Genomic DNA, 8,969 nt, shown 5'->3' on the forward strand with positions numbered 1-8,969 from the left:
CTAAGTTCAATTAGGCATCATTTAATTGTTAATCTAGTTTCTACCAGATTCTCATAGATGCAATTATCACATGCATTCTTAAGCTCTGATAGTCTAAATAGTAATTTTTTACTCATGCAATAATTCAAACTTAGCATCAACATGTGAGTCATCTTGTGTATGCATTTTATTATTCAATCATACATTCAAGTAACATACATATATATCTCTTCAAATGCACATAAGCATATTACCATGCATTACATATTTGATGTCGTGTTGTATGAAAACATATCATAATATCATGTTGCACACCATAACATTATGCAAGTACATAATAGCATCATGTTGCACATTACTACATCATGCAACCCATTTTACCATTTTAAAAGAAAATTATAGCATGGCAATCAAAATATGCTCGCAAGTAATGGTACAACCATACATACTTATTAGGCCCACAAACAGTACACTAATAGGTGGTGAACCCATCTATTTCACCTCTGCAACCAAACTATATCCATCGGGTTCACTTCTGAAACCATGACATGCATGCAACCACAAGTTCCCAATTCAAAACTGTATGAACATAATTTTTTCAATGAGTAGAAATTTTGTTATAATACAAATAAAATGATTTTAGCATTAAGATTTTTATTGTCCATCTATACACATGTTAACTGTATATAGGAAAAAACCTAGATCTAAACTCAATCCAGATCAGGGAATAAAATTTTTGGAAACACTGACTATTTTTTGTTTTCTTAACAGTCATGTCCAGTTTGAAATTTTTAATAAAAAATCAACATTGCATCACATAAAATGAAATAAATTCTGAGATTTTCAGTGAGGGTGACTTGCTATATCGAACAAATGTTCCCAAAAACCCATACTTAAATTTATTTTTAATAACAACAACAACAACAACAACTACGCCTTCATCCCAAAACAATTGGGGTCAGCGATATGAACCAAAAAAGAAATTCATTTTGGGTCTTCCACATGAATCCTTTTCCTCCAATCATTTCTATCCAACGCCATGTCCTCGGTGAGGTTCAAAGCATTCATATCCTTTCCTATCATCTCCATCCAAGTCTTCCTAGGCCTACCCCGACCTCTTTTAACTAATATATTTTCCCATTTCTCCAACCTTCTAACTGGAGCATCATTAGGCCTTCGCCGAATATGTCCAAACCACCGTAAACGATTCTCTCGCATCTTATTTTCAATGGGTGCAACACCTACCTTCTTACGTATCTCTTCGTTCCGAATCTTATCTTTTATTGTATTTCCACACATCCATCTAAGCATCCGCATCTCAGCTACACTCATTTTTTGAATATGATGTCTCTTGGCAGCCCAACATTCCGTACCATATAGTAAAGCGGGTCTAATAGTCGTCCTATAAAACTTTCCCTTCAACCGCAATGGCATTCTATGATCGCACAGCACTCCAGTAGCACTTTTCCATTTCATCCACCCAACCTTTATCCTATGATTTACATCTAAATCAATTTCTCCATACTTTTGAATGATGGATCCCAAATATTTGAAATAATCATTCACCGGTATATCTTGCTCACCAAGCTTCACTACACTCCCATCACTACTTCGTTGCTTACTAAACCGACATTCCATATATTCAGTCTTACTCTTACTCAACTTAAAACCTCTAGCTTCCAATGTCTGTCTCCATAATTCTAACTTAGCATTAACCCCAGCTCTAGACTCATCAATCAAAACAATATCATCAGCAAACAACATACACCACGGTACATTTTCTTGAATTGATCTCGTAAGCTCATCCATCACTATTGCAAATAGGAAAGGGCTTAAAGCAGATCCTTGATGTAACCCAACCGTTATCGAGAAATTGGTTGTCACCCCTCCACAAGTGCGGACATTGGTTACTACTCCTTCATACATATCTTTAATTATACTAATGTACTTGAGAGAAACACCTTTCTTCATCATTGTCCACCAGAGAACGTCCCTAGGTACTCTATCGTATGCCTTCTCTAAATCAATAAAAACCATATGCAAATCTTTGTTCCTCTCTCTATATCTTTCAATAAGTTGTCTAAGAAGATGTATAGCTTCCATAGTTGATCTTCCAGGCATAAAACCAAATTGATTCTCCGATATCATGACAACCTTCCTCAACCTAGACTCAATCACCCTCTCCCAAAGTTTCATAGTATGACTCATGAGTTTTATACCACGATAGTTTGTGCAATCTTGTATATCACCCTTATTCTTATATAAAGGCACCAAAGTACTCTTCCTCCACTCATTAGGCATCTTATTTGTTCGCCAAATCAAGTTAAAAAGATTTGTCAACCATTCTAAACCTTTCTCTCCCAAGCATTTCCAAGCCTCGATAGGTATACCATCTGGGCCAACTGCCCTTCTTGATTTCATTTTCTTCAAAGTCTCTGCAATTTCTTTCTTTTGAATCTTGCGCATGAAGTCACGATTTATCTCATGAAAAGGAATGGAGAAGTCTCCAAGATCTTGAGCATGACTATCATTAAATAGCTTATCAAAATAATCTTTCCATCTCTCCTTAATCTCCTCATCTTTGACTAAAACCCTTTGCGTTTCATCTTTGATACATCTAACCATACCCAAATCCTTCGATTTCCTATCTCTCATCTTTGCAAGCCTATAAATATCCTTCTCGCCTTCTTTGGTGTCCAACTTGTCATAAACCTCCTTATATACCTTAGCCCTCGCGTTTCGAACAACTTTTTTAGCTTCCTTCTTTGCTATCATATACTTCTCCAAATTCTCATTATCACGACTCTTACTTAGATTTCTATAACACTCTCTTTTAACCTTAATAGCTAATTTGACATCCTCGTTCCACCATGATGTATCCTTACCTAGTGGTGCACCGCCTTTAGACTCACCCAATACCTCCTTAGCTACTTTTCTCATACCACCCGCTATCTTATTCCACATTGATTCTGAATCCTCCTCGAGACACCAATCAACTTCCTTAACTACCTGCTCTACAAACATTTCTTGTTTAGCTCCTTTCAGTGCCCACCACTTAATTCTAGGATCTATCCTATGTCTATCCCTTTTGCGGCATTGTCTAATTCTAAGATCTAAAATTAAGACTCTATGTTGTGTAGCTACACTTTCTCCTGGTATAACCTAACAATCGATGCAACAACCCCTATCTCTCTTTCTAAGTAGGAAAAAATCTATCTGACTCGTATTAACCCCACTTTTAAATGTTACTAGGTGAGACTCCCTCTTCCTAAACCAAGTGTTTGCTAAGATCATATCATAGGACAAACAAAAATCTAAAATCCTTTCTCCACTTTCATTTCTTTCTCCTATACCATAGCCTCCATGGATATTCTCAAATCCATCCCTACTAATGCCTACATGTCCATTAAGGTCACCGCCGATGAAAAGCTTTTCTCCATAAGATGTCTCTTGTACTACTCCATCTAAATCTTCCCAAAATTGATGCTTAATGGAATCATCTAAACCTACTTGAGGTGCATAAACACTAATAATATTAATAATATCCGTACCTAATACTAATTTAATAAGTAAAATTCTATCACCCTTCCTACGGACCTCAACTACATTATCTATAAACTGACGACTCATAACAATCCCTACTCCATTCCTATTCCTATTTATTCCTGTATACCAAATCTTATATCCCCAAGGTTCTATCACTTTAGCTTTCTCACCTACCCATTTGGTCTCTTGAAGACATAAAATATCAATCTTTCTCCTACACATAACATCTACTAACTCTACCAACTTACCAGTTAAAGACCCTATGTTCCAAGTGGCTAACCTAATTTTATGGTCTTGGACTAACTTCTTTACCCCCACCCGTCCAACAAAGTGAGGGAACCCTTGCCTATTTGACACCACACCCGGGCGCCGGTGTGACGCGTCGCTTCTGGGCGACGACCTAGCAACCCTTGCACATTTATCACTGCCTCCGGGCCTAGAGAGTACAACGCGTCGCTCAGTAGGGAACGCCCCAACAAAATTCTCATATTGGTTCATTTTCATAGGATATGACAAAGTTTTTTTTATATTTATTTTTAATAAATATAAAAAAAATCAATAATACAAGCTATTATTATTTAATAGACAATTTTCAGAAAGTATAGGTTTTAGACCAACCTTCCATGATTTTTAATTTCAAACTGTCAAGAATCGGCCTACAAGATTTTTATTGTGTGTTCTTCAATATACAAATTAGCACACATAAAAATCTCAACTATAAATCTAAAATATTTTGGGAGGTATGATTTTTACCAAAATATGCAACCTATATAGATTTCTTGTTGGGACAGAAATTATATGTCAACTTGCAGAAGTTGTATCTCCCAACCCTTAACTCATTTGAGTCCAAATATATTTTTTAGTTTGTTTTCATATGTCTGAAACATCTTCAATTTTTTTTAAGATTTATGGGTTCACCATTTTGGATAACTAGATTTTTCTTTACAGTAAGCTAAAATAAATATTTAGAACAATATACAATTTAAAAAAAAACACATCAGAAACTTTATGTTTTTCATTAAAAGCACAAAGAATATGCATCCAATGACTTTGATTCATAAAAAATAGATCATATTCATGCATATACACATCTAAGCATGTTGTGAGTCATAAATTCAATATATAATATGCTACACACATAAATCCATAACATACCCATACTACTAATTCAAGAAACTGATTCTCATAAAAGAAAACTATTTTTAAGATTTCTATTTTATGGTTCAAAACCTTCATAGATGAAATCATATCAGATCCTCCATGGATCAAGCCCTTACATGATAATTTAACCATTCACCATGCTAAATGCACATTATGCATGATTCAAAGTTGGGTTAATCCAAAATTTCAAACTGCATATCTTCATGGTGCCATTTTGCATAGTTTCATAGAAAACCATTGCAAAACTCACTCATAGACTCAATCCATGGTTAAAAACCATGAGCATGAATTAAGATCTAGATTCATATGACTCAATCCTAGATTTGAACCTATTTGGTAGAGATCTTCCATACCTTTTTCGCAAAAAACTTGCGTTCTACGGTTTTGCACATTTGAAACAACTCAAGACCAAACAAAGACTACAAATCCAAAAAATACTTGATCCAAGTCCAAACTTAAATATGAAACTACGGTTGAAACCCAATATAAAATAAATTACAACTGGGGTATTTACCTATATCAGTTCAACCTCATATCTTCCTATGTATACACCACTAATGTGCATCCACCACCAACACCAGATTCCTCTTTCAAAGAGAGAGTCATGTGGAAAGAAGAAAGAACAGAGAGAGGTAGGGAATATGGATTAAAGAGAAAAAATAGAGAGAATTATAGGGGGGTGTGGGAGGAATAAAGAAGCCACCTTATTTATAACTCTCTGTGGGGTTTCTTAATCTCATATGAAAACTTCTTATGTGGTTCCTATATAAATTAAATTTCAATTTCATTTCATGTAGGTTTATGAAATCCTAGGCTAATTTAGACTCCTACATATTATGAGAACTAATAGACTCATTAGCTAATTAGGTCTCTAAATAGAATTAAAAAACCACTAGCTAGTTTGACCTTTTGTAAGTAGAACTTCTAGGTAATTCAGAGCCGCCCATAAAGAGGCATCCCATCCCATAGGTTCAACTTACTTAATTAATCTAAATTAATTTCAAACTGAATTCCTAATTAAATTCATATTCTATTAAATTCCTAAATTGAAATCCAATCCAAATTAATTTTACATTCAAATTCAAATCCAAATCCAAATCCAAATTCAAATTGAAATTAAATCTCAAATTGAAATTTAATTTCAAATTTAAATTAAATCCAAAATGAAATTCAAATCAAATTGAGATTCTCACTCTAATTGAAATTCAAATTCAACTCTAAATTAAATCAAATTTGAGACAAAATTTATCTTTATTTTTTAAATAATTATGGACAATTTGTAGATATTACAGTATGGACTTGCCCTAGGATCGACTTAGTGGAGGTTTGGGTTGAAAATAGCAACGGGACTAACATAGCACAGGTAGAGTCAGTGGATCAAAGTGGGTCCCCTTTCAAAGATAACACGACGCTGGCAGAGGTCATGTCCAAACTCAAAATCAAAGTGTGGGGCATTGTTAAATGGGAGATACTATTAGAGATCTAATGACTAAGAGGTTCATTAGTTCATGAGAAGGGCAACGATACCATTAATTGAAATGGATCATCCAAGGCACCAAAAGGTTAGTCTCAATATAGTTTTCTCAATGTATATCCTAGCATGGAATATTAAGGGGCTCAAGGCAAAGGGCAAGAAGCAATTGTTTCTTGCAAATCTTATCAAACAACATAAAGTAGATATAATATGCATTTTGGAAACAAAAATGAAGGTTCTTGATGTTGGGGTTCTTACTCAAATTTGGTGAAGGTGTTCTTTTGATTTCATCCCTTCAATTGGAAGATCGAAGGGAATATTAGTGGCATGAAGGGGAAGCTTAAGAACCATGGTGGTGGATAGAGGAAGGTTCTTAGTTACATTATCATTTGAACAACCAAATTCTTGGGACCTAATAATGCTTACTTTAGTTTACGGTCCCTCTACATCAACCTTAAAATGGTTTTTTAGGAAGAACTTGATGAACTTGGGCAAAAGAACTTGGTCAACTGGTATATCACGAGAAATTTTAACTGCCTACTTCATACATATGAATCTAATCGAGAACAAAGATACACTAGTGGTATGAGGTGTGATGCAGATTTTATTGTGGAATGAGACATGGCAGACTTACACATCTCAGGAGTTCTTTTCACTTGGTCTAATAGTTTAAATGGTCCTTATATGTAGAAGCTTGACATGCTTATTGTAAGAAGAGGGTGGTGGAAGAGATTGCATGATGGTAGAGCAATAATGGGGGTCTGTATCAATATCGAACCACATGCCCATAACACTTGAGTGGGGGTCCAATGGATGAACAATTGAAGGTTTAGACTTGAGTTTTGGTGGTTGTAGACTCAAAGCTTTATTGAGAATATTAAGTAGTGGTGGGTCTAACCGCAAGAAGCCCCATGGGCTGGCCTTAGATTGGTCAAGAGAATGGACTTCATATAGAGTCGGTTAATTGAATGGTTGAAAGGAGAGGAAGAAGCATGGTTCTAAAAAATAGAGGCATGAAAAGAGGATATAAGATTGATGCAAAGGGATATGGATACAAGGGTGGATGCAATATTAAGGGTGGAAGGAGGACAAGAAAAGCATAATCTGATGATAGACTAAATCTGTAAATAGAGAACAAGACAAGAAATAAGATGGAAGCAAAGATTTAAGGTTCATTAGATGAAAAGTGGGGACAAGAATACAATTTTTTTTCATCTATACATATCTACTTGAAGGAGAGAAAAATTGCATCCAACATTGTCAATAGGGAGGTGCATATTTGAGAAGGAAGAAGTCACTTGAGATACCACAACATATTTTTGCAAAATTTTGATAACCCCATTGGTCGACAACACTTTTGACCTACAGGAAGCTTTTATGTGTTGTTTTGACGAAAGCAGGCAAGCATTTCTAAATGGGCTTTTCTTGGTAGATGAAATCAAGCAAGAAATTTAAGAATTCCCAAACCAAAAGGCCCAGAGGGTTGATCAGTTCCTAATTGAATTCTTCAAAGTAGCATAGTCAACATGTCATGAAGAGTTCAAGGTAGTTTTTAATGTCTTCTACAAAAGTTCATGTTTACCGAAAAAGTGAGAGAAATCACTTTTGGTACTTGTTCTTAAATAACCAGGGGCAAATGAAATTGACAAGTTTATAATGATTTCATTGTTGGGTATCTCTTTTAAAGTGATTACAAGGGTGTTGGTTGGTTGCCTCAAGCAAGTGGATACATAAATATGTATTTGAATATCAACCTAGATGCACCTAGGATCTGATATGTTTTGGAGTATAGAGGTTTTCGATAGATCAAAATCCATTTTTGAAAAAACATTTTTGAGAGAAATATATATTTTGTGTGTGATTAAGAATGTAGATCCATGATATAAATTATGATTATATATTTAGCATACTAAAATTTATTTATGCCTTTAATGGATGTGGTTTTGATGGATTAGAAATCTCATTAGAGGTTTTCGTAAACTCAAAATCTTTTTCAGAAATTGGTTTTGAGAAAAATGTGTGTTCATATGTAGAAACATTGGATTTTATATTTAAATCCTAGAATAAATTAGATATCTATGTTTACATCATGCTTGGATGGGTACATGCATGCATATGATGTGTTTATATTGGATCAAAATCATAAAAACATGATTATAGTATTTTTTTCATGAAAAATATAAAATTATTTATGTGCTTATTGAAAATGCATTTTGTCATGTTATTTCTTTTTCGACGAGTCTAAAAAATCATGGTTTTCCAAAACAATGAACCTGAAAATTCTCAAATTTTAGAAAAATGTTCTAGACATGTAGGAGCAGTTCCATAAACAAATTTGAGTTCATTTGGGGTCTGGATTAAAAAATATGACCCCCACATGTCAACATGAAATTTTTGTCCTAACAAAAATTTTATGAAAGTTTCACATTTTGTTGATTTTATTTATCTCAAACTATTTTATTTTTATAGACAATATTTTTATAGGTGTTAGTTTATATAATGAAAAACATATGATAAAAATTTTGTTCATTGATTCATTATAGTTTAGGAATTAAAAATCCTTAAAGTTTGTTCTAGAACCTAAAATTTCTATAACACGGTCTATTCAAAAACAAAAATAGATTATAGTGCATAAATTTTAATTCTTATCTGGTATAAAATTTAGACTTGATTTCTTTTGGAGCTTGTGTCTGACAACGAAGCAATTAAAATAAAATTACAGAATTTATTTTATTCTGTAAATTTATTGGTTGATGTTTCTTTAGTAAGGCCAAACCGGATAGGTCCATTCAGTGAACAAAAAACAGGT

The sequence above is a fragment of the Nuphar pumila genome, chromosome 1, assembly GCF_984573655.1.
Source record: "Nuphar pumila chromosome 1, dmNupPumi1.hap1.1, whole genome shotgun sequence".
Lineage (NCBI taxonomy): Eukaryota > Viridiplantae > Streptophyta > Magnoliopsida > Nymphaeales > Nymphaeaceae > Nuphar > Nuphar pumila.